The sequence below is a fragment of the Sceloporus occidentalis genome, unplaced genomic scaffold (assembly GCF_023333645.1).
Source record: "Sceloporus occidentalis isolate IW3139 unplaced genomic scaffold, rSceOcc1.0.p SCAF_1, whole genome shotgun sequence".
In the NCBI taxonomy this organism is placed as follows: domain Eukaryota; kingdom Metazoa; phylum Chordata; class Lepidosauria; order Squamata; family Phrynosomatidae; genus Sceloporus; species Sceloporus occidentalis.
In genome coordinates, this window is record NW_028316981.1 from 215,126,920 (window position 1) to 215,152,079 (window position 25,160).

The 25,160-nt window shown below is 42.5% G+C and overlaps 1 gene segment (V, D, J or C); it reads left to right on the forward strand.

The window, feature by feature from the left end:
• The window catches only part of LOC149323382 (T cell receptor beta constant 1-like), a 105,822-nt gene that overhangs the window by 18,423 nt on the left and 62,239 nt on the right, over positions 1 to 25,160 (forward strand).

Genomic DNA, 25,160 nt, shown 5'->3' on the forward strand with positions numbered 1-25,160 from the left:
TGGGCTTGAGAAATGTGATCTTAATTTTAACTGGTTCATATGTTTTCTTCACAAGTACATATGTTTGAAATGTCGTTCTAAATAGAGAGGCCTTCCTCCTAAACACAACAGACACTTACCTTAGATTCCTTGGAATTCCTTGTTAAGACCCTCCTTTGCAGTAAAGACCTTTCTGTCTGACCCAAATTCCCAGTCTTCAACATCCCTCCAAGTGAAGCCAAGTACATACAACTGCACTCGCCCTTTGTTCTGTTTGTTTTTGTTCCCTGCCCCTTGTTTTCAGAGCAACCTCATAATTCCTGTTTTGGGGAAGAACTCTGTCATTTTCTCTCCCTCCATTATGCCCCCTTCTTCTGGTAGGCAAGGCAAGGAAAGTTTGTGCCTTGGTGGTCTAGCTTTGGGAAAGGATGATGGAGCAGAACAAGCCAATATATTTCTAGGGCTCTCCCATAGTGTGCAACCAAGGAGAACAGTTGTTTGCCTGAAATTCTGCATAGAGCTGCCACTGAATTTCATTTGAACTGAAAGATGAAATGCAGTCAGAAACTTTATTCCTTTATAAACTTTATACTTTATTCCTCAAAAATTGTTCCCACTTTTCAACCAAAGGTTCCTGAATGGTGTGCCTGCTTTCCTTCATTTATTTAAACCTATGTACAGTCGGCCCTCAGCATCCATGGATTCTTTATCCATGGATTCAACTATCCACGGTTTGAAAATATCCAAAAATAAGTAAATAACATTCCAAAAAACAAAGCTTGATTTTGTCATTTTATATAAGGGATACCATTTTACTATGCCATTCTATTTAATGGAATTTGAGTATCCACGGATTTACGTATCCATGGGGGATCCTGGAACTAAACCCAAGTGGATACCAAGGGCCCACTGTAATAACTAAGTTTGGTTCTGCTGATTGTTCATGAGAGTCTAACCAAGGGCAAGCAATAACTTACCTGTGTATAATAAATGTAATAATATTATATGATATTTGCATAAACAGAATTGAGCTCTGCAAGCCCCCAGCAGCTCTGCCTGCCTTATCAGTTTGAAGACCTCAGAGTTTGTACCTCCCACTAAGGAAGTGTTCCAGTGAGATGTCTTTGTTTATGAGATGCTCTGCTCCAAGACTTGGGTGCATCAGTTCCCTTATTCTTTATGTTTCTGCCACAGAGATGATGTGGTGGGATGTGGTGAGTGTCTTAGTGTGCTTGCAGCTATTGGCAGGTAAGAATCTCTCTCATGGGCAGGATGGGTTTACTAAGGATATTTTGAAGGTTGGGAAATACTGCGGGGTGAGTCAGTGGGTAGAACTTCTGGAATCAAAGTACAATGGGCCCTTCGTATTTGCTGGGGTTTGGTTCTAGGTCCACTTGTGGATATCAAAATCCACGGATGCTCAAGGCCCATGAAATATAATGGCAGAGTAAACTGGTGTCCCTTATATGAAATGGCAAAATCAAGGTTTCTTTTTTGGAATGTATGTATTTTAAAAATATTTGCAAGCCATGGGTGCTTGAATCCATGGACAAAGAATCAGTGGATACAGCAGGCTGACTGTAATAAAGGAATGGACTGGAAAGAGACCTTCACCTCTCCTCCTTCCACCAGCTTATAACATTTTTTGGGAATCACTCTGATGAAGGAAAAGCAAAACATTAGGTACCAACACCTCTATGGAATTGAATGGGAGTGAGAGTGGCATATGTGTAATCTAACTTTAATAGGAGCAAGTTTCCCTCTTACGGACCTTTATTCACATATTTGCAGGTTTCTGCAGTGGGGTGACTGTGACACAGAAGGAACGATTCAAAATCATCCAGATGGGAATTGAGCCAAGCCTTGACTGCAATCACGATGACAACTCCTACTTTACCATCCTATGGTATAAACAGGAGAGCAACAGTGCAGAGACACAGCTGCAGTTAGTTGGCTACTCTGTCCAAGGAAATGATCCACAGATGACCATGACCACCTACAGAATCGAGAGGCCAAATGTGACTCATGCATCCTTGTTTGTCCCCCCAGGAAAGGCTGCAGTGTATTTCTGTGTAGCCAGTAAAGGCACAGCGAGCACTTCTTGCCTAAAGCTGCACATGAACGTTGGAGTAGCCCTGCCTCCACCTTTTCTCAACCACAAATACACACCAATGAACATCAATTGTCTACTGAGTAATGTTTCCAAAGAGGATGGGAAACACAGCAGTTGCCTCTGAGATCACTGTATCACCACAATCCCCCATCAGATCTTGCAGTTTTAATAAAGAATGCTCAAACCTTCTGTTTACTATCCAAACAAAGGTTAACTTTTTGTTGCATTCAGGTATTGTTTACAGCTGCCAGGGCTACAGTTGGCAAATTCTACTCATTGCTTCCAAGATCCAAGCAGTCCGATCTATACATCCTGCAAAGTGGTTTTAAGCACATAAATTAAAGAAATGCATTATTTCTGAGTACCTGTTGTTCTGTTTATGGTCTCAGCAACAATGCTCTGAAAAACCTCACAGACGTTCTGGAAGAAATTGACTGTACTTCTTTCTGTTTAGACTGAGAAGATGGGGAATGTGTGACTTTCCAGATGTGGTTTGGTTGCAGCTCCCATGTGCCAAAAGAAGAAAAAGGGGTGATCCATAGTAGAATTCTTAACCCCTGTCAAACAATACAGATGCAATAATAAAGTAAAAGAGCCAGCATGGTGTTGTAGCTTGGTTTTTGGACAGTGACTCTGGAGAGCAGGGTCCGAATCCTAGCTTGGTCATGGAAACCCACTGGGTGACCTTGGGCAAGTCACACTCTTTCAGCCTCAAAGGATGGCAATGGCAAATCCGCTTTGAAAAAGCTGGCCAAGAAAACCCCATGATAAGGCTGCCTAAGGGTTGCTATAAGTCGGAAACAACTTGAAGGCACCAAACCACAAGAACAAAACTATTTAGGACTTAGGACTGTAAAAAGTGAAAGCTCTTTTATCTGTCAGCAACAGGTTTAGAATTCCACTGCAAAATTTTGAACTCTAAATGAGAATTTGAAACATTAATTTTTGGAATGTAACTCCCAGAGTCTCCCAACCATCATGGCTAGTCATTCTATTCCAGCCCATAACTATCCTCCCATGCACAATGTTGTCTTCTGCTGACATGCAAGCAGATGTATTGTACTTCTTTACTGTGCAAAGTATCACATGATGACGTGAAGTTGCCAACTGGCCATGAATAATGTTTTTCATAAACTGCACTATGAGAAGACTCAGGAAGGGGAGCGTATGTCAATTTTCATCTGCAAGGTCTACTTCCAGCTCTCTTCTTATCTCCCACCTGATTCACTGATTGAAGACAAAAGTGGGGGTTTTCTTGCTGGGTACTGAACAACGGTAGCCCCTTTTCACTGCATGGCATGGAAACCATCAGAAATAAGATTAATCCTCAGAAATAATTAATCAGAAGAAATAAGAAAAAAGATTAATAAGATTCTGATTAATCATCAGAAATAAGAATGTTTTATTTCAGGTGTGAATTCTATTGTTTGTTTCAACTAGAGTAGAGCCATGGAGCCAATGGCATTTACCTATATGCTGAATATTAGTTCTGTGTGCTTTCAAGTTTTCCCCAATTTCTGGTGACCCTAAGAAGAAACTGCCTTGGGGTTGTCTTGCCAAGATTTGTTCAGAAGTTGTTTGCCTTTGCCTTCCTCTGAGGCTAAGAGTGTGTGACATGCAAAAGGTCACCTAGTGGCTTTCTATGGCTGAGCAGGGATTTAAACCCTGGTTTCCAAATTTGTTGTCCAATGCTCAGACCATTACACCTTGCTGGCTCTCTACACATACTGACTTACCATTTAACAATTGATTAGTTGGAATTAATGACCTGGATAGAGTTTTTTTGAGGGACCATTATTCCCTTTCTGAGCCCCTTAGAACTCCACAGATATCTGGAGAGGTCCTTCTCACTGTCCCAATGCCTTCTTGTGCTCATTTCGTGTGAGCAAATGAGAAGGCCTTATTGAACTCCACTCTTGCTACACTTCTAAAGGTGAAGCATGACTCTGAGATGACACTTACTGGCTCTTGATTGGAGGTTATTTCTCTGTGTGCGAACACATCCCATCCATGAGGTGTGAAGTATTCTTGTACAGTCAGCCCTCCATATGCATGGATTCTTTATCCATGGATTCCACCATCCATGGCTTAAAAATATTCAAATAATGTATACATTCCAAAAAAACAAACCTTAATTTTTGCCATTTGATATAAGGGACACCATTTCACTATGCCATTGCATTTAATGGGACTTGAGCATCCACAGATTTTGGTATCCGTGGGAGGTCCTGGAACCAAACCCCAGCAAATAGCATGAGCCAACTGTACAATGTACTTAAATATACTGTACTGTTGATACTCGTGTACAAGTCTAGAACTTTTAGTAAAAAGTTGACCCCCAAAACCTGAATAGACTTATCTATGGGCCAAGGTAAGTACTGTACTTTAACTCTTATTTATTTTTTTAAAAGGAACCATTCCCTGGTGAAAGGCACGAGTGTAATCTGTCCTGCAAGCACTAACCCCCCTCTACTCTCTCATCCATCCAACCTTTAGGGTGAGCACAATCAGTATTCTCTGAAGATGCCAGCCGCAGATGCTGGCGAAACGTCAGGAATAAACTCTTCTAGAACATGGCCACATAGCCCCAAAAACCCACAAAAAACTACAAACAGTATTTGCTGGAATTTTGTAAGTACTTTGACACTGTTTTTCTTTGCTTCATGCTTTAGATCCTTTGTTACATGCTCCTAGGTTTTACCCTTGACTTATTCATGGGTCATATCAAAATCCACAATTTTGGTCCCCAAATCTGCCCTTGACTTATACTCGAGTTCTACTTACAGTCAAAAATATACAGTATGTTTTACAGTGCAGGATGAACTTTTGGTCCACCAGGAGGAGCCTTCAAGCCAGTATATTTCTGTATGTGTTGGGGGATGTTTTCTGCCCCCTCCCCCTGTTGCTATAGGAGCATTAGAGTCGTCTGCAAAATAAAAGAACACCAAGACGGTTTGAGAAGCAAACTGTCAGAGATGAAAACACAGATAGTGTGGTGTGTGGCTGTTTCTCTCCTGTTTGCAGATGAGTATTTAGCTAAGACAGGAAGTCTTAGCAGGGAAGTATTGAAGGTCATTTCATTAGAATAAAAAGCTCTTCTGTTTGCCTAAAATGGATCCAAAAACAGAAGGAAAAGAGAGTAGATACAAAGGAAGAGTGAAAAAGAAAAAAATCTAGGCTAGGCACCTCTTAATGCCAGAATACCCAAGAAGGCCTTCAGATCTTTTGATTCAGCAGGTGAGAACAGGGTGACCAGATATCATAAACACAAAAAAGAATGAGACACTGCAAAATGTAGGATCTCCAAATAGATAGATAGATAGATAGATAGATAGATAGATAGATAGACAGATAGACAGATAGATAGATAGATAGAGATAGACAGACAGACAGACAGACAGACAGACAGATATAGGACAAAATCAAAACACGTATAAATGTGAATTCATGCTTCTTAGCCATGCTCAGAAAGTACATTTTGGAATTACTTCTAGGCAGAAGGTTGAAATGGAGGACATGTAAAGGAAAAGGTGGATGTCTGGTCATCCTGGGAGAGAAGGAAGCCGTTGGCTCTGTCACTCTTGTTTTTGGGCATCCTCCTGCCTGATCCTCCCTCTGGTGCTGTGTCAGGGTGGCCAGCGCAAGGCTCAGCAGGTGAAGAGGGGATTATTGACTTCTTTATATAGATTTAGCAGAGAAAGGACATTAAAGCCCTGTTCAAATATTTGAAAGGGTGTCATGTTGAGGATGGAGCAAGCCTGTTTGCTCCAGAGAATGGAGCACCGGATTCAAACTACAGGAAAAGAGATTCCACCTCAACATTAGGAAGAATTTCCTGAGAGTAAGAACTGGTTGACAGTGGAACACACTGCTGCCTTGGCTTGTGTTGGAGTCCCCTTCTTTGGAGGTTTTGAAACAGAGGTTGGATGGCCATCTTCTGGGTGTGCTTGGATTGAGTCTTCCTGCATGGCATGGGTTTGGACTAGATGGCTCTTGTGGTCTCTTTAAGCTCTAGGATGCTATGAGACATACTATCTGTATATGCTTGTGGTGCTGATATGCTGAGTATTAGAAAAGTTTAATGTGATTATATCAGCAAGATCTTTTAGTGTGTTTTTTCCTTCTCAAAGGACCCACAGATGGAGAGATCCAGTAGTCACCGAGCTTCATTGTGGAGAAGGGGAGTTCAGTCGGTCTTCATTGCAAGCAAACCAACAAGCATAATTATATGTATTGGTACCAGCAGCACCAGCAGAAGGGACCTCAGCTTCTCTTTTACTCTCCAGTAGTAAGTCTTCCTGTGACCAAAGAAGCTAAATCTGACAGATTTACTGCTGATCGACTGGGGAAAGAAGACTTTTTCTTAAACATCTCCTCTGTTGAGACAGAGGATTCAGATACATATTTCTGTGCTAGCAGCTCACACAGCAGTAGCAAGTTTCTTTGTCTGTGTACAATAACTCTTTGCCCTGTCTGCATATCATTTCAGAAAGAGGGAGGGGGAAGGAGACAATTGCACATCTTCCTGACTTATAAGTCATAAGCAAAGTAGAATTTGAGATGGTGTGATTGCTCAACCTGCAAGTCTCCCTCTGCAAATTCTAATGACCCCCAATCCGAAGCAAATCTCTTGAATTCATCATCATTTGACATCTAGTTGTCTATTTAAATGACACACCCAGCTATTGATGATAAGCGCGGGCACAAAACTGCACAGAGTGAAGACATCAAGTTGGCCAATGTGAGGTGACATTAGCTAGCCCCCTAAGTTGTGTTGAAGAAAGCACCTTGCATTTTCAGAGTACTCCCTTCTATCAATGTATATGTCTGTTTCTCACAAGTAGTTAATAAAGTGGTCAACCTATCTATGGACAATGGAACGTGAGCCTGAAGGAGGTGAGTCAAATGACTCAGTGTTCTTCCTTGCCTTCTGGAAACCTGGGAGAAAGGACAAGGCTGAACTGGCCATATTATTTAGCATTTATTTGGGCTCAGGAGTATTCCATCATGTGATTCTCCACCTGTTGACCAAAGTAGTATAGGGCAGACACAGTGGAGATTACCGCACACCATTTCTGTGCCAGGAGGGACACTTAAACTTTAGACAACAATTTCTTACATTAATTAGACAGAGGAAAGGAAAGAGGAAGGCAGGCAGGAATATAGGGCAAGCTCTGGGCATGTGTCCTGATTTTCAGAATTCAAAAGTGGCAGACTTAGACTTAGCCAGGAGATGATATTTAAAACTTTGAAAATATTATGTGAACTAAAATTCTCATTGGTACAAGACATAGTTCTATCTAAAAAGGTGGAGCTATGTGGGTATTTTTACAGTTAGGTGTACCTCAGACATAAATATATCCAATTTTATCTTTGTTATCACTGATGTGTGTGCACTCAGATCTCACTCTTAAGAATGTCATTCTTCTGCCACAAAGTAGCATGTTACAGTCACCCTCATAGCTTGGCTTGTTGATGAATATGCCAGGCCAGAATTGAAATGTTTAAATAAGAAGATTTATTCATGGAAAACATATAACATAGAATCTTGTTGGTGATATATGCACACTGGTAAAATGTGGGCTAGACAATGCTACTTTTAGGTGGATATATATCTAGATGATTGACCAAAGAATAGACACAATTTTTTTTTTCATCCTGGGGTTAAGTGACTAGACGGGAGCATCAGGGTGCTGTCCTGGATCTGGTGCTGTTCAACGTCTTTATAAATGACTTGGATCAGGGGTAGGCAACCTTTTTGAGCCGGGGGCCGGGTTGCTGTCCCTCAGACAACTGGGGGGCCGAAGCCGGGGGGGTGGAGCGAAAAGCCTCTGGGCGCCACCATTTTTTTGCCCAAAATGGCGGCGAACTCTCACGCGACCTTGGGGAAGGTCGCACGAGAGTTCGCCACCATTTTGGGCGAAAAATGGTGGCGCCCAGAGCGGCGTGAAGCCGCGACCGCCGGTGGTGGCGATGGTGGCGCCGGCAGCGCCAGAGGCAGCAGCAGCCGGGGGGCGGTAGAACGGCCTCTGCAGGCTGGATCCAGCCCGCGGGCCGGAGGTTGCCGACCCCTGACTTGGATGATGGAACAGAGACTGTGCTAATCACATTTACAGATGATCCCATATGTAGGGGCTCTAATACCTCAAAGGACAGGATCAGGATTCAAAATGACCTTAATAGACAGGACAGCTGTGCCAAACTAAGGAAAGAAACAATTTTAACAGGGAACAATGGAAGGTACTACATTTAAGCAGGAGAAATGAAATGTACAAATACAGAATGAGCAATACCTGGCTGGACAGCAGTACCTCTGATATGGATCTATGGGTCTTACTATACCACAAGCTAAACATGAGTCAAGAGAGATGTGGCAGTCAAAAGAACTGATGTAATTCTAGGCAGGAGTACAGTATCCAGATAAAGGGAAGTAGTAGTACCACTCTATTCTGTTTTGGTAGACTTCATCTGGAATAATGGTGTCCAGTTCTGGGCACCACAGTTCAAGAATCATAGAGTTGGAAGAGACTTCAAGGACCATCCATTCCAATCCCATTCTGCCATACAGGAAGACACAGTCCAAGCACTCCCACAAATGGCCACCTAGCCTTTGTTTAAAAACCTTCAAAGAAAGAGACCCCACCACACTCCAAGGCAGCATATTGTCGAACAGCTCTTACTGTCAGTACGTTCCTCCTGAGGTTTAGGTGGAAGAAGGATATCAATGAACTGGAATCGGTTCAGAGAAGGGTGTCAAAATGGTAAAGGATCTAGAAATCAAGGCTTATGAGGAATGGAAACTGGGTATGTTTAGCTTAGAGAGGTTTGAGAGATGATGGAGCTTATCACACACACTTTTGCCCCAGATCTGGGCATGGGCAGGGGACATGCATAGCTGAGTGAAAACACATTTTATTGCATGCCATACTGTTTTCAAGGTGTTCCCATGTTATCACCCGGCACTAAGCTGACCCCAATTAGGGCTCAGCCATGTGATTTTGCTCAGCTGGAAAGCTTCCGTCTTTCAAAATTCACATGCCTGAGTCCTGATCAGGGATGGCTTAGTGCTGGGTGATGGCATGGGAATGTCTTGAGAAACAAACAATACATTGCACTAAAAAACAACAGCAACAACAATAAAGTAGATTACTGTCTGACAACCATGAAAGCAATGATTGTGTAAACAAAATATATAAATTCAATTAATATATTAAAGAAAGGGGAAAAAATATGTCACAGCCCATTAAAAGAATGCAAAAGTGCCTGCAAGGTCTTCTATCATACGTACCCTTCTACTACTCTACTATGAGAAGGAGGAGGAGGAGGAGGAGAAAGAGAAAAAGCAATGTAGACTGTAATACATAATTTCAATTAAAATACTCTTTAAAAATGTAAAAGATGCATAATTACCAAGCTTAAGGCATAGAGAATCTCTTGATACAAAACCTGGACTTAGCAGTGTATGCTGAGGAGATCATGTTTACATGGGAATTAGGATTCATGTGTAACATTAGTACAAAAACATTACTAAGGATTCTGTATGGTGTGGTATGTGAGCCAGCGTGGTAAAGTGGTTTGAGTGTTGGATAGCTCTGGAGCCTAGGGTTCAGTTCCGAGTTCAGCCATGGAAACCAACTTGGGCAAGTCACATGTTCTCAGCCTCCTTTGAAGAAATCTAGCCAAGAAAGCCCCACAATAGGCTTGCCTTAGAGTTGCCATAAGTAGAAAATGACTTGAAAGCACACAACAGCAGCAACATGGTGTGGTATGGGAGGAGGTCAATGGGAGGAGGGTAACATCCACAGCAAGACTCCTCCCATATGGAATTTGGCCTTTAACCTTTAAAACCTATTCTTGTTATAAAGTTGAGGCAGAGCTCTGAGATGATCCTTGATCGGGTAAAAAAACAAAGTCAGATTTTCTGTATGTGTGCTGTCCAGTTCTGGGCACCAGTGGCGGCACTAGGAGGGTGCCGGGTGTGTGGCGTGCACTGTGTGTGTGTGACACCACTGCTCCTCAAACACCTACTTTTTGGCAGAAATGGGCTGTGGGCTTCACCTGCTTCCCTTCAAAATGCTTGAAGAGATGGTGGGAGTGGGGTGAAGCTCAGTGGGAGGAGAAAGGAGAAGCCCCAGAATTTTTTTAAATTAATATTTCAAATTTTAAAATTATTTTTAAAATTTAAAATTTGAATTTTAAAAATTCTTTTAAAATTTTCTTTAAAAGCATTACATTTTAACCAGATCTTCACTATGTATATGTAAATATAATGAGGTTGTGCATATGATATTGTAATTTGAAGGCATCATTTTACTTTTCGAGTTACTTCTGTCACCACTATTAGCATGACATTCATTGGTATATGGGAATTACTATTGATTGACGAGTAACATTAGTGGAAAAATGAATGAGTAAGGATGGTGTGAAAGGGGAGGAGGCCAATGGAGAGGTGACACCATGATTCACCACATTGGGTGTCACCAACCCTATTGACTCCACTGCTGGCACCACAGCTCAAGAATGTGGATATACTGGAAAGTGGCCAGAGGAAGGCAACCAAAATGGTGAAAGGTCTAGAAACCATAAAGCTCTATAAAGTGGGACTTAGGGAACTTATGTTTAGCCTGGAGAAGAGAAAGTTAAGGGATGATATGATAGTCCTGTTGTCGCGGCAAGGAGACGCAGTGACGAGAGTGGGGTTCACAAGCCTCCTTACAAGCTTCCTCCAGCCAGGTTTTTGGCTGGGCCTTTTATTGTCATCTTGCTTACATCAGTCCGTTGTTTGCCTTACAATCATTTGCTAGGTTACGTGCCCTTTTTGCAGTGGAAGCAGGATGTGAAGACTGGCTAAGTCAGCATGGACTTATCTATCTGATTATGGATAAAGCATTGCTATCTTGAGAGAGGGTCACAGTCCTATGGTCTGCCAGCAGGGCTGCCACATCTCAATCTTGATGAGCATTGCTATCCAGAGAGAGGGTCACGACCCAGTGGTTTTGCCAGCGGGATTGCTACATCTCCCTCTTTTTTTGTTTTTTATGAGCTGGTATACATATCCTGCGAACCGCTGCTTTTCTGCGGCCGTCATTACCTTTGCGAAAACATAGTGCATAAGGTAGGGATACATTGGATGAGATGGCAAAATAGGATCATAATACAAAAATGATAATGCCATATACAAGAAGTCTTTTCAGCCAATGAAAGTCTGGCAAACAGTAAATCAATCAGCTTCATAGTCCAGAATATCCAATGTTCTGGTGAACCTGAGTCAGGTAAATCATGTAGTTCTTCAATCAAATTATTAATGGAACAAGAGTTATCTGACAATTTGAAACAAAACATATCTTGATGTCTTCACACAGCAAAAGTATTCAGTTGGGCTATAGAGGTATATTGTAGGGTCATAGTAAGGGGTGAGTGTTACTGCTCTTTGAACCCTGGAAACATCCAAGATAGAAGGGTGTTGGAGAACAGGAACAAGCCTACTCAGACAGCACTGTGTGCCATCAGACACATTGGCAGGTGTAGAATTATAAGTTTGACAGTTACAATTAAAAGACTATCCGGGTGGCAACAAAACATGGATATATATAAATGAAATCTCTTTTCCCAAACATTTTGATCTCTCCTTTGATACCCCTGGTCTGAAGGGCTCCACTGGTCAAACATAATAAACCAAGTACAACAGTTAACATAGAATTATGGGATAATACAGCACATATTTTTGATTTCTTCACATAGCAAAAGTAAATAGTCTATGGCTGCTCCATTGTCCAGAGTGGCATTTCTAAGTTCATGTTGTTCATCATTTGACATCATGTGAAACTGTTGATTGGATTGAAACATTAGGTTCTGAAGGCCTCGATGCCGTGTGTAGGTTTAAGATACTTGGCTGATGTCCACACTGTGCCTATTGGGGTTGACATTCCTGCACAACCTCTTCCCCAAGTGACGGGGGTTGCTGGTCCTTTCCGCTGTCTCTGGAAACTGTCAATATCACACCAAGGGCCACAGCAGCAGGGAAAATGAAGAAAAATGTTTCTGTGTTGGAAATAAATAATCAGACAATGCAATTAAATTATTCCAGGCAAATAAAATATAACAGATATGGCCCGGTTCACAACCTTTTTGTGTTGATTGGGGGGTGCATTCCCCCTTTTTTGTTTTTATAGAAGAAGGCTATTGGTGTCATTAAAAAGTAGAAAGAGGGGATTTTATGTCTCTTTAAATTTTGGGCATAGGCAAAATTCAAGAAAGAAATTTGGGATATTTGCACCATTTGTCAGTTGCTGGGAATTGTACCAAGCAATTTGAACTGAGAGGATGCATCACCTCTGAGACTGAGAGGAAAATGTAAGGCATGTGCCTTTTACTTTGAGGACTGGAGAGCTCAGAAAAGACAGGTGGCATTGTGAACAAGCTGAACTTGCATTGTTCTCTGAGCATGTGAAGAGTATGAAGAGACAGAAGCAGAGGAAGCAACACCTTAGACGAGACAAAGGGCAATAGTGAGGCTGTATAGCCTTACCTTCTCACAGAAGAGAACAAAGAAAAATTGTTAGGAACATAGGAAAATAGTGGGTAGGAGAGAGAAAAAGAATCTCTCCTCCCTTTTTGAACTTTAAACAGAGAGGGCTATCCATAGGGAAGAACATAGAAGAATGGCAATAGCAGACTTTAGTAAAGAAGGTAGGATACCAATTTTAGCAAAAATGAGGAAATCTATATTAGCAAATCCTTTTCTGCAAGCAGACCTATGGAGTACAGGATTAAACTCAAAAACAAAAAGACAAGGCAGAGGAGAAGGAGGGGTCCCCCCCAGTAATCCCACTATACCTAACCCAGATGAAGAGTAAGAGAGACAGATAGACTGTGCTGGTAAGAGAAGCTCTCTCTCTAGGAAACAATGTATAAAAGAAGGAAGCAAAACAACACAAATGGAGGAAGAGTACAAGAAATTCAGACTTATGAGTTGCAAAAGTGTAGCACAAATCCAAACACATTAACAAACAGACAAATGAACAATTTCTAGGTGCAAGAGGACTAGAATCTGTTTCTAAACATGTACCACAATTTAGGTAAATGGGATATGTAGTCCTTTAGCCATGAGAATATAAAGCAACTTAGACAAAACTTTTTTTTCCTTCTTTAGCCAAGACAGTTTTTACAGATAGACTATGCTGACCAAAGTGAGGCTTAACAGAAGGGAAAAGACACTTGAGAGCAGGAATTATTCCCTATCGAAAAACCAATGCAGCAAAGACCTTTGGACTAGAAGAAGGGAGCTGTCTTCAGATTTGCAATTCACAATCAGCCAAACAAGCAAATTAACAAACACAAGCAACAGTTAATAGGATCTAGAACACCCTTTCTGGCCTCTAGCTGTTGCAATTCTCCAGCCGAGCCTGGGCAAATCAAACACATCAAAGAGAAAAAGGGCAGACCGAACTGACCATTAAAAGAATGAGACATAGAACTCTTGCTGACTGGAAAGCCTAGTTTTTCCAAGCACACTCTCCTGTTTTATTCCACAAAATTTTATGTTCTCTTTGTCTGAAAGACCTGTGCATCCATAGAGATTCCCAAAATATGGAAAGAGGAAGACAGATGGAATGGAGGATATTGAGTAACATTTATTTGTCACAGACTGTTGGTCTTAGTACCCCTTGAGCCACTTACAGCTTTGTCGAGATGTTTGTGGGCCAGCAATGGCCCAGACTTGAGGCACAGAGTCAGCCTCCCAATTTATTGGCCACTTCTGTGTTCGCATCACAGTCACGTCCACTCCTGTGCGTAAAAGTCCTTTGAAACTTAAACCTGCAATCACAAGTATACGGCTGAGCCGCTGATTAGCAACTGGCTGTTTTATCCACTGTACATTGACACCACCAGGTTCCATATCTGCTGGGTTTGGGGCTGCAGATGGTAACAAAACTAATTGTGCCACTGGCATATCTAAGGACAAAAATTGTGGTAGATTAACCCAAACCTGCATTTGAATTGTTCCTGCATAATCATTACCTATAGCGCTAGATATAACAAAAAATCCTCTTTCTGAAAGAGATGATCTGGGTGAAACCAGTCCTATTAGTCCAGAATTAAAACATTTCCCTTCCTTTTCATTACCCAATGATATGGCAGCTGCCAAGAGATTCATTTTATGTGATTGAGTGCCTATGTCCTGGCAAACTCTAAGCATATCTGCCAATGCAAAATTTCTAGATGCCATCAATGGTTGTAAAGCTTTCTGACAGTCTTTGTTATCTTTTGCCAACTTGATCAACAAATCTCTGGCCACGTCAGGATTATCAACCTGCTGTGCTAAGGCTGCTTGCAACTGATTAACAAAGTCACAGTTCGGTTCAACAGGCCCTTGTCTTAAGGTAGCAAAACCTTTTTTAGGCTGACCAGAGGGCGATATTTTCTGAAAGGCCAAGAATGCACAATCAGAAGATATTGCTAGGACCTCTCGAGGTAGCACTGTCTGTTGCTGAATTGTGTCAAAGTTATTTACTCCTGCCAGTTGTTCTGCAGTGTATTGTCCTTTACTATTGCTACCCTCTAACATACCCTTAACATCATTACTTTCTACTCCTGTATCCTTAATAGCTTGCTGTAGTTCTTTCATTACTGCATATGGCAGTGGACTCTTTTCATAAACTGCTCCACTATTGTGATCCTGTGTCTGAGAGATGGGATATGCAGTCAACAATTCTAAATCATCTAAATCAGTTGGGTCAGAGCTTCTACACTGCTGAACCATTTTTTGAAATGGAGACATAGCTGCCCCTGAAGGGTGTTGTAGGTTGTTGTTAGGCAATGGAGCTGAGGGATCTTTATCTATCTCTGGCTCCTTGGGAGGATGAATTGCAGGAGCCACATATGAGGAAGGGGGTTCTGTATCTAATGCCGCTTTTGCCTTAGCTGGTCCTGCTGGAGCAGGCAGGCATTTTTCTATGGAATGTCTACACAAATGCCACAGTCGCAGCACCTCAATTGGCGCTCTTGGCTCTGCATGTAAACTCTTTCCAACTTTTTCCCAAGTATCTAATTTTAAAGAGCCATCTTCGGGATACCAGATGCACTGGTGACGAATCTCCTGAACTAGCCTGCATACATCAGACTTACTAACCTTATTCCCTGCCTTCTGTATCAAATAAAAAAGCTCGTCAGCTATTCCTGCCTCTACCGCTCCCAGCCGGGGCTTTACAGGTGGCAAGGGTGGTGCAATCACTGGCATTGAATAACCTGGTGGATCTCCTGGAGGATGAACTAACGAGGCTAAAGGAGCGGAGGGTTGAAGGCAGGATTTGGGGGTCTTGGATTGGCTTAGCCACCTCACGGCCGTGTTTACTACTTGCCAGGCAATCAGGTGGGGTGCCGCAGCATGAGGTTCAGCCTTTAAATGATTGCCTATCTTCTCCCATTCCTCCGCAGAGAGTCTTCCCTTCTCTGGGTACCAGGGACACTGGCATGAAATCTTTGCTATCAGATTTTCTATGTCTCTTTGGGTGATTTGCCTATCCCCTGACAGCCGCTTAACTATCTCATATAGTTCCCTAGCGTGAGACCTTTGTTCGGTGGACAACGTTCCTCCCATACTCACGGGATCCTGTAGAGGATGTGCGCGCAGACTGTTCCAGTCGAGTGAGCTGGGCCGTGGCCGCCTTTTCTGAATCACGTCGGGTCTTTTCTGGATCACGTCGGGGTCACCAGCTGTCGCGGCAAGGAGACGCAGAGACGAGAGTGGGGTTCACAAGCCTCCTTACAAGCTTCCTCCAGCCAGGTTTTTGGCTGGGCCTTTTATTGTCATCTTGCTTACATTAGTCCGTTGTTTGCCTTACAATCATTTGCTAGGTTACGTGCCCTTTTTGCAGTGGAAGCAGGATGTGAAGACCGGCTAAGTCAGCATGGACTTATCTATCTGATTATGGATAAAGCATTGCTATGTTGAGAGTGGGTCACAGTCCTATGGTCTGCCAGCAGGGCTGCCACATCTCAATCTTGATGAGCATTGCTATCCTGAGAGAGGGTCACGACCCTGTGGTTTTGCCAGCGGGATTGCTACATCCTGTTTAAATATTTGAAGGGGTGTCATACTGAAGATTGAGCAAGCTTGTTTTCTGCTGCTCCAGAGACTAGAGCAATGGGTTCAAATTACAGAAAAAGAGATTCCACCTCAACATTAGGAAGAACCTCTGACAGAGCTGTTTGACAGTGGGATAGTCTAACTCAGAGTGTGGGAACTCTCCTTCTTTGGAGGTTTTCAAACAGAGGCTGGATGGCCATCTATTGAGAGTGTTTTGATTCCTTCATTGCATGGTGCTGGACTGGATGTGTCTCTTCCAACTATATGATTCTATGTCAACACATCCCATCCATCAGGTATGACCTATTACAATTTATTTAAATATATGCTTCACAGTGCAGGATGAACTTTCAGTGCACTAGGTGGAGCCTTTGCGCCTGTATATATCTGAGAGGTGAAAGCCTTCGGGTTCTGCCTCCCCCCACAATTGCTATAAGAACATTAGAATTGTCCACAAAGTAAAGGAAAAGCAAGATTGTTGAGAAGCAAACTGTAAGATATGAAAACAGAGATACTGTGGTGTGTGGCTGTTTCTCTCTTGGTTGCAGGTAAGTATTTAGCCGAGACTGAAAGTCTTAGTAGGGAAGTACTGAGAGCTTTTCTTTAGAATAAAACACTTCCATTTGCCTAAAATGGATCCAATGACAAAAGGAAGAGAGAGCAGATAGGGGGGCAGAGGAGCAAAAGAAAAGTTTCTAGGCTAGGCATCTCTTAACACTGGAGTACCCAAGAAGGTCTTCAGATCTTCTGATGGAGCAGGAGGGAACAAGGTGGGCAGATGTCATAACCACAAAAGAGGACGAGACACTGCAAAATGTAGGACCTTCAAGAAAAATAGAAGGCATTCCGAAATAAAAACTAAAAACACTTATATAAATGTAATGTCGTGCTTTTTAGCCATGCTCAAACTGGAGCATATTTTGTAATTTCTTCTGGACAGAAGGTTGAAATGGAGGACATGTCTGGGAAAAAGAGGATAGCTGGTCACCCTGGGAGAGAAGGAAGCAGTTGGCTCTGGCACTCTTGCTTTTGGGCATCCTCCAGCCTGAACCTTCCTTCAATGCTGTGCCAGAGTAGCCAAGACCTCAGCATAGTAGGCCAAGGGGACAAGAGGGGATTAAGGCTGTGGAAAGCACCAGCAACAGCTCTTGTGTCTGTGCTATACTGGAAAACATGGTGCACGCACTCTCTGTCTTGACCTGAGTTAAAACCTAAAGGAGAAGTTGCTTTTACAACATTTCTGAACTGTACTGAATTCTCCCTGCAATGTTCTTTGACAAATCATGTGAATTTTGTCTTAAAGACTAACACAGTTTACTCTTTTAGAACTACTGCTGGCCCTCTGTATCCATAGATTCTTTATTCATGGATTCAACAACCCACAGTCTGAAAATATTTAAGAAGTATATAAATTCCAAAAAGCAGACCTTGATTTTTCCATTTTATATATGGGGCACCATTTTACTATGCCACAGTATATTATGGGACTTGAGCATCCGTGGATTTTGGGATCCACAAGGGATCCTGGAACCAAAACCCAGCGGATTCTAAGGGCCCACTGTATTTATACAGATTTAAAATGGAGGTTATAAGTACCCAGAGATAAAGTAGGTCAATGTCCATCTCCTTTCTGTTAGGGATAGCAAACCCTACATTCTCACTCTGTATGTGGAAAGTATGTCAGTTAGCAGAGCCTCATTGAAATTGTACAGGTTTGTAGTGCAGACAGGTGGAGAAATAGAAAAGTTGAACATGATTATCTAAGCAATCTGTCTTCGTGCATTTGTTTCTCTCCCCAAAGGACCCACAGATGGAGAGATCCAGCAGTCACCAAGCTTCATTGTGGAGAAGGGGAGTCCAGTCTGTCTGCCATGCAAGCAAACCAATAAGCATGATTACATGTCTTGGTACAAACAGCACCAGGGGAAGGGACCTCAGCTTCTGTATTACTCCAGAGGAAATTTTCCCAATTCTGAGCAAAAAGAAACCAATGATGATAGATTCAGCGCTCTTCGATTACAAGAAGTAGACTTTCTATTAAACATCTCCTCTGTTGTGATAGAAGATTCAGCTACATATTTTTGTGCTAGCAGCTCACACAGTAATGGTGAATATCCTCTCCAGTGTACAATAACCGACTCTCCTGCCTGCATATCATTTCAGAGAGAGGGAGGGAGATATTACATGTCTTCCTTATTTATGCTTTTTCTTTGCCCAAGATCCAGAAAGTGGTGAATGAAATAGCAAGTGTTCAGCATACAAGAATTTTCCCTAGCAGCTCCTATCCAAGATCTTTTGTGGCATTTCTCATCATTTGACATCCGGTTTTCTATTGTCTGTAAATGACACACTCGGGAAGTGAGAACAGAAAAACACTGTGGAAAGACATCATGTGGATCTTGATGGGGTAGGTGACATCAACTAAACCCATAAGTTATTCTGAAGATAGTAAACTGCATTTCCAGATCACTTCCTTCCATCATTGCTTAGGTTCAGTTCTCCAGACCTAATTATAGCTTAGGTCCAGTCTAGTTGAAAAAAGGATGTCAGCCTTTCTTTGCTCTACAAAACCTGAACCCGAAGGTAGTGTTCAAATCGCTAAGTGTTCTTCACTGCCTGATGGAGACCAAGGATAAGGCTTGACAAGGTGTTCTGTGTAGTATTTCTTTGTGCTGAGAAGCATTCCATTGCACGATTCCCTACCTGCAGGCAGAAGAGAATGTGTTCCATTGTCGAATAGCTCCTACTGTCAGAAAGTTCTGCCTAAGGTTGAATGGAATCTCTTTTTCTGCAGTTTGAATCCATTGCTCTGGGTCCTAGTCTCTGGAGCAGCAGAAAACAAACTTGCTCCATCCTCAATGTGACACCCCTTCAAATATTTAAACAGGGATATCATATCACCTCTTCTCATTCTCTTCTCCAGACTAAACATACCCAGCTGCTTAAGTCTATCCTCAAGGCCTTATAGTTTATAGGCCCCTCACCATTTTGGTCACCTTCCTCTGGACACGTTCCAGCTTGTCCACTTCCTTCTTGAATTGTGGTGCCCAGAACTGGACACAGTATTCCAGGTGAGGCCTGGCCAAAGCAGAATAAACTATTATTTCTCTTGATCTGGACACTATGATGATCTATGAGAGAGGAACTTGTTCCTTTATTGCAACTCATGTGGGATGGAGACCCTGAACCTTAAATAACATAACAAAAACCCTTCTGGATTTAAGCTCTCATCTAGTTCAAGATCTTCAAAAGATCATTGAAACATTTCTGAACTCTGGAGTACTCATGACAGATTCACTGTTTTCTCGTAGTTTAATGGAAAGGTTATGGGCTTCAGGCAATTATTTCTTACACTTTGGTGTTGGGGAGGGACAAGACATTTCTCTGAGTCATTAGGGGAAAAGGGGGGGGGGAAAGACTTTTTGTAAATGTCTGGAGATATCAGCCTTCAATAGTACTAGTTGGTAATCCATAGACCCAGTCAGTTAATATATGGAAAAGTCAACTAAGATTAACATTGGTGCTTAATAGATATTTATACCTCATTGAGGATACTAGGTATCTTCAGTTAGATGTAGACAGAAGCCTAAATAACATGTTCTTTATTAACTTGGTTTTTTTTCTTATCCTTTGACATATTCCTGTCACAGAAAAGTGATAAAAAGCTCATCCTTGGCTGCTTAAAGATTTAGTCCACAGCAAAAGTGTAATGCTAAATAAAAAGCTTTATTATCTAAAGCAGGAATGTAGGAAAATAAATGTGAACCATCTGTACTAATAAAATGCCTGTTACAGACTGCCAAAATAAAGCTGCTTTGAATCATCTTTGGAGGTATGCTATTTAAATGATGCATGGGTCCTAAGAGTCCGGAGGTCGCGCCAAAGCCACACTCCATTCCTGAGCACTGGAGTGCAGCTTTGGTGCAGCTTCCGGATTCTTAGGATGCATGCATCAGTTAAACAGCATACCTCCAAAGAGACCCGAAGCAGCTTTATTTTGGCAGTCTGTAACAGGCCTCTGTTATTTATATAAAAAATGACCTGTTTTTCCTTTCAGTCAGTCTATTTCGACCTGTTGTCCAGGAAGAATTGCAAAATTTCCTCTATTTTGAGCAGGACTAATTAGCATGCATTTACATTTATATGAGTGTTTTAGTGTTTATTTGGTCATGCTCTAAATTTTCCTTAAATGTCCTCCATTTTGAGGTGCCTTGTCCTTCTTTGTGGTTAGGGTGTCTGGTCACCCTGGACCCAAAGCAGCATTCAAAAATAGTAAATTAAAAATGTTTGCAGTGAATTATTACAGCATTATGTTAAAAAGAGGAGCAAAACTGTTGCTTCCCCTGTGCTTTGCCATTCTGATGTCATTCTCTGAGGCAGAGCATGAGGCAGGGCTTCATGCAGAGTTGAAAAATCAGTCAGTTTGCTCAAAGCAACGATGTGGATCATCTGGACTCTGGTCATTGGCCTTTTGGAAATAGGTACATCATCCTTGATCAAATCCTCTTATGCACAGCTCATCTGAGATCCTGCTGTGTAAATACAGTGGGCCCTTGGTATCCTTTGGGGTTTGGTTCCAGGTACCAGCATGGAATCGGTGGATGTTCATGTCCTATTAAATGTAATGGATAGTAAAATGGTGACCCTTATACAAAATGGCAAAATCAAGGCTTGCTTTTTTTTGGAATTCATATATTTTTAAAATGTTTTCAAGCCATGGATGCTTGAATCTGTGGACAGAAAATCCATGGATACAGACGGCCAACTGTACATTTGTCCCTGTCTTTTCCTTTGCAGGAGGCTCAAATGCTGAGGTCAAGCAACCGTGGAGTCTGGTGCTACCTGAAGGCGAATCTGCCAGCCTGACTTGCAGCCAAAACAACAACCATAACCAAATGTTCTGGTACCAGCAGAGTGGAGGGCAAGGGCTGCAGCTCCTATACAACTTCTATAACAAATTTGAGCAGGAGAAGGGCACTGTTTCAGACCGGTTCACAGCTGAACAACCCCAGAAAGAGCTTTGCATCCTGAATATTTCCTCTGCAGAGCCAGGAGATTCAGCTGTGTACTTCTGTGCAAGCAGCGTAGACACAGCACTTCAAAGTAACCCTTTCTTCTTACAAAAACATTTTATTGATGAATGTGGGGCTTATGTGAGAAACGTTAGACATTCCCAACCTCATACCTTACCCATACCACATCAACATAGGGAATTGGTGCACGATTGCAAGAAGAACTGGTGGACAAGTGGAGCAGTGTCTGACCTTTCCTCTGCTTGATGTTGTTCCTTTTTGTTGATAATGTTGTTTTTTATTGCCTTTGACTTCTGCAATTGAGCTACCTCTCTCTTTGGAAACATAGGAAGTCAGCATAGGGTGAGTCTGGAAGGGATGTGTGTGCTTGCTTCCCACCTGTTCCTTCCCATTTGTCCAGTCTATTTTACAAACAGTAAGTGTGGGACTAGAATCATATTTTATTTTAGTTTATGGATAGTTTCACCATTCTCAGAGGGACTGAAAGAAAAGAGAGACAGAGGAGATTATTGCACACCTTTTTTTGCTTGATTCACGCATGGGCAAGGCACAAGCTTAAATAGGTAAAAATGTATCTTATCGCATACCTTCTTGCCCAACTCAGCTGCATTGCATACCTGATCCAGATTCCCAGTGTACTTTTTGAGAATGGGAAAGTATCGTTCATTCAAAAATTATGCCAGGAGTCCAGAATGGATATGTGATGTGGCTGAGTTGAGCAAGGAGGCATGCAATAAGATTCATTTTCACTCATTTAAGCCTGTGCCCAGATTGGGATAACCTGGGATAAAACTCTGATGTTTCAAATACATCTGCATCATTCACAGTGCTGGCACATGTGAGCAACAGAACTTCAAAAGATGCACAAAAATGTGGTTGCAATAAAAAATTAGTGTGAACAATAAAATAGGAATACGTGAGTGACATTATTTCACATAGTCGCGCTAAAAACAACAGCGTGTGAATAAAGGTGAGAAGTAATCTTGTTAAATTACTCACTTTAGATGAGACAGTCTGTTTTTTAATCTCTGCAACAATGTGGCAACTAACCACGCAAGTTACCTCAACTGCAGTGTTAAAATGAGGCTATATGTGTTGTTGAGCTGTCCACAATTGGGGAATATGTTTCAGCACAAAGCAAGTGTCTTTTCCATTGTGAATCAAAGGACACCCACACTCACCAAGCACAGATTCCACTTCAACTTCCACGGTTCTATTCTAATCCTGGGATTTGTAGTTTAGGGAGAAGTATTTTAAAATTCTCACTCAGTGAGCGCCTCTAATGCCTCACCAAACTACAAAGCCCAAGACTCCATAGGGTGGCACTATGGCAATTAGAGGGCAGGTTTGGGGGCCAAAATTATGAATTTTGATATGACTTGTAGATAAGTGATAAGTGAAGGGTAAAATTTAGGGACTTTAACCAAGGTAATGTAAAGGATATATAGGACAAAGCAAAGGAAAACGATGCGATAGAACATCACAATTTTCCTGCCCAGGGATTCAAAAAGGACAGAAGCTGAGCTGTAGCAGAGAAGTACAGAGGGTTTGTGCTTCTTTTATGTTCTCCCAGGATGGACTAAGGCGGGATACATACCGCCATATAGTACGTCTTCTATACGTACTAGGGTTAGGAAGGGGCGGTGCTTCCGCACCCCCTAACCCTAGTACGTATAGAATACGTACAAGATGGCGGCGCCCCTTCCACATGGGCGCCGCCATCTTTACGTACTGGACGCATAGCGTCCAGACCTGTCGCGGCACCTATGACGTCGCGAGTCCGCGCCAGGCGCCTCGCGACGTCATAAAGGCGCCGCAAGAAGAAGCTCCATTTTGGAGCTTCTTTTTTGCACCACGCGGGAGCCGCGCGGTTTGACTGCTGCGGCTCCCTCGCGGAGCAAATGGTGCCGGCGGGAGACCGCCGCAAAGCGGCGGTCTGTATCCCGCCTATGTTATTGCCTTTTGCCACTCTGCTTACAGAAGGGGATGGTTTCTATTTTGATAAGAGTTAAGGTGCAGTAATTACACTGACCTGTGGATAACTTGACCAAGCTTTTTTCGGCTGATTTTTTAAAAATTACTTTTCTAGACTTATATTTGAGTATATACAGTATATGGCATAATAGCTGAAAGTCCACCTTCCAATGAGTTTCATTGAACAAATCATTGGACTGGAGAGAGGGATGACATTTTCCCTTTACACTTCAGAAGAAAACAGCTTGGATTATGAGGTCCTATCTGGAATCAAGCAGTGATGAGGTTCCCATTACTAGCTTTGACACTTTTCTAAGAGAGGTTTTTTTTTTTTGTCATAAAAAAGAAACCACTTTGTCTCTTTCTTTCAGAGAATATTCAATTGCAGCAGTTTATCAAACAGCACGTGCAGTGCTGCAGGAAGGCCAAAACATCTATCTGTAGTGCAGTTAGTAGATCCTTTAGGCTGTGAATTCAATGCATTGCATGCCTATGATTGGGATGGAAAATGACTCAGGAAATAAGCTAGCATGCTTGGCCTGGGCCGCCAGTCACCCTATAAAGGTTTCCATGAATTACGACAGCATTATATTATAAAGAGGAGCATTATATTATAAAGAGGAGGGAAGCTGGTGGCCCCCTTTTGCCTTGCCTCCATGATGTCATCCCTGGAGGCACAGCATGAGGCTGGGCTTCATGCAGACTTGAAAAATCTGTCAGATCACTCAAGGAAAAGATGTGGGTCATCTGGAGTCTGGCCATTCACCTATTGGAAATAGGTACATCATCCTTGATCAAATCCCTTAAGGCACAGCTCATCTGAGACCTTGCTGTGTAAATACATTTCCCCCTGTCCTTTCCTTTGCAGGAAGCTCAAATGCTGAGGTCAAGCAACCATGGAGTCTGGTGCTTCCTGAAGGTGAATCTGCCAGCCTGACTTGCAGTCAAAACAATGACCATCTCCAAATGCTCTGGTACCGGCAAGACAGAGGGCAGGGGCTGCAACTCCTCTACCGCTTCTATAACAAAGAAGAGCTGGAGAAGGGCACCGTTCCCAACCGGTTTACAGCTGAGCAACCCCAGGAGAAGCAGTGCATCCTGAACATTTCCTCTGCAGAGCCAGGAGATTCAGCTGTGTACTTCTGTGCTAGCAGTTACACACAGCAATTCAAAGTAACCCTTTCTTCCTACAAAAAACTTTTTATTGATGCACGTGGGGCTTGTGAGCGACATGCTAGATGTTCCCAGACTCATATTTTACACATAACACACCAACATAGGTAATTGGTGCATGACTGCAAGAATTGGTGGACAAGTGCGGAAACCCACAACCTTTCCTCTCCTTGCTGACAACATTCAATCCTCCAGTCCCCCCCCCCCCCCTCACAGTTCAGTATTTCTGTTGTCTTTCATAACATTGGACCACAGCTGTGGCCTTTTTGAGGTTGGGAAAAACAGGAAGCAAGGGTTAGGTTGGGGATGGCTTTTTGTATGAATCAGAAAGCTTGGGAGAAGTGAATACACCTCCACTACAAGTGGCCCTATCCCTAACTTAACTTCCCTCCGCAAGGGATGTAGGATTGGAACTGTGAGACTTTGGAAATACTCTGACCAAAAATCCACAACAAACTTCAGGTAATACAGAAAATTTATTGAAGGACTTGGGAGTAAGTATTCTTGCCACGTCTCTGTCGAAACTGAGGGTCCCAAATAGAGTCAGAACCTTAAAATTCCCCAACCCCCTCCCTTTGAGTTGGTACCCTACTCTTCTGCCTTTGATGTAGAATCCCTCCCTTTGATCTGTAGGAGGAAAGGAAGGGGGGTTTGATCGTTTGGTTCCTGGCTCTTCTACCAAGTAGAGATCTAAGGCTGTATACAGGTTTGGTTTCAGATTCCCAACAACCCCTCATAAACTGCCTAACTGCCATGCCCTACGTGACCATCCGGCTTAGTTCCCATGGCGGCATCCCCC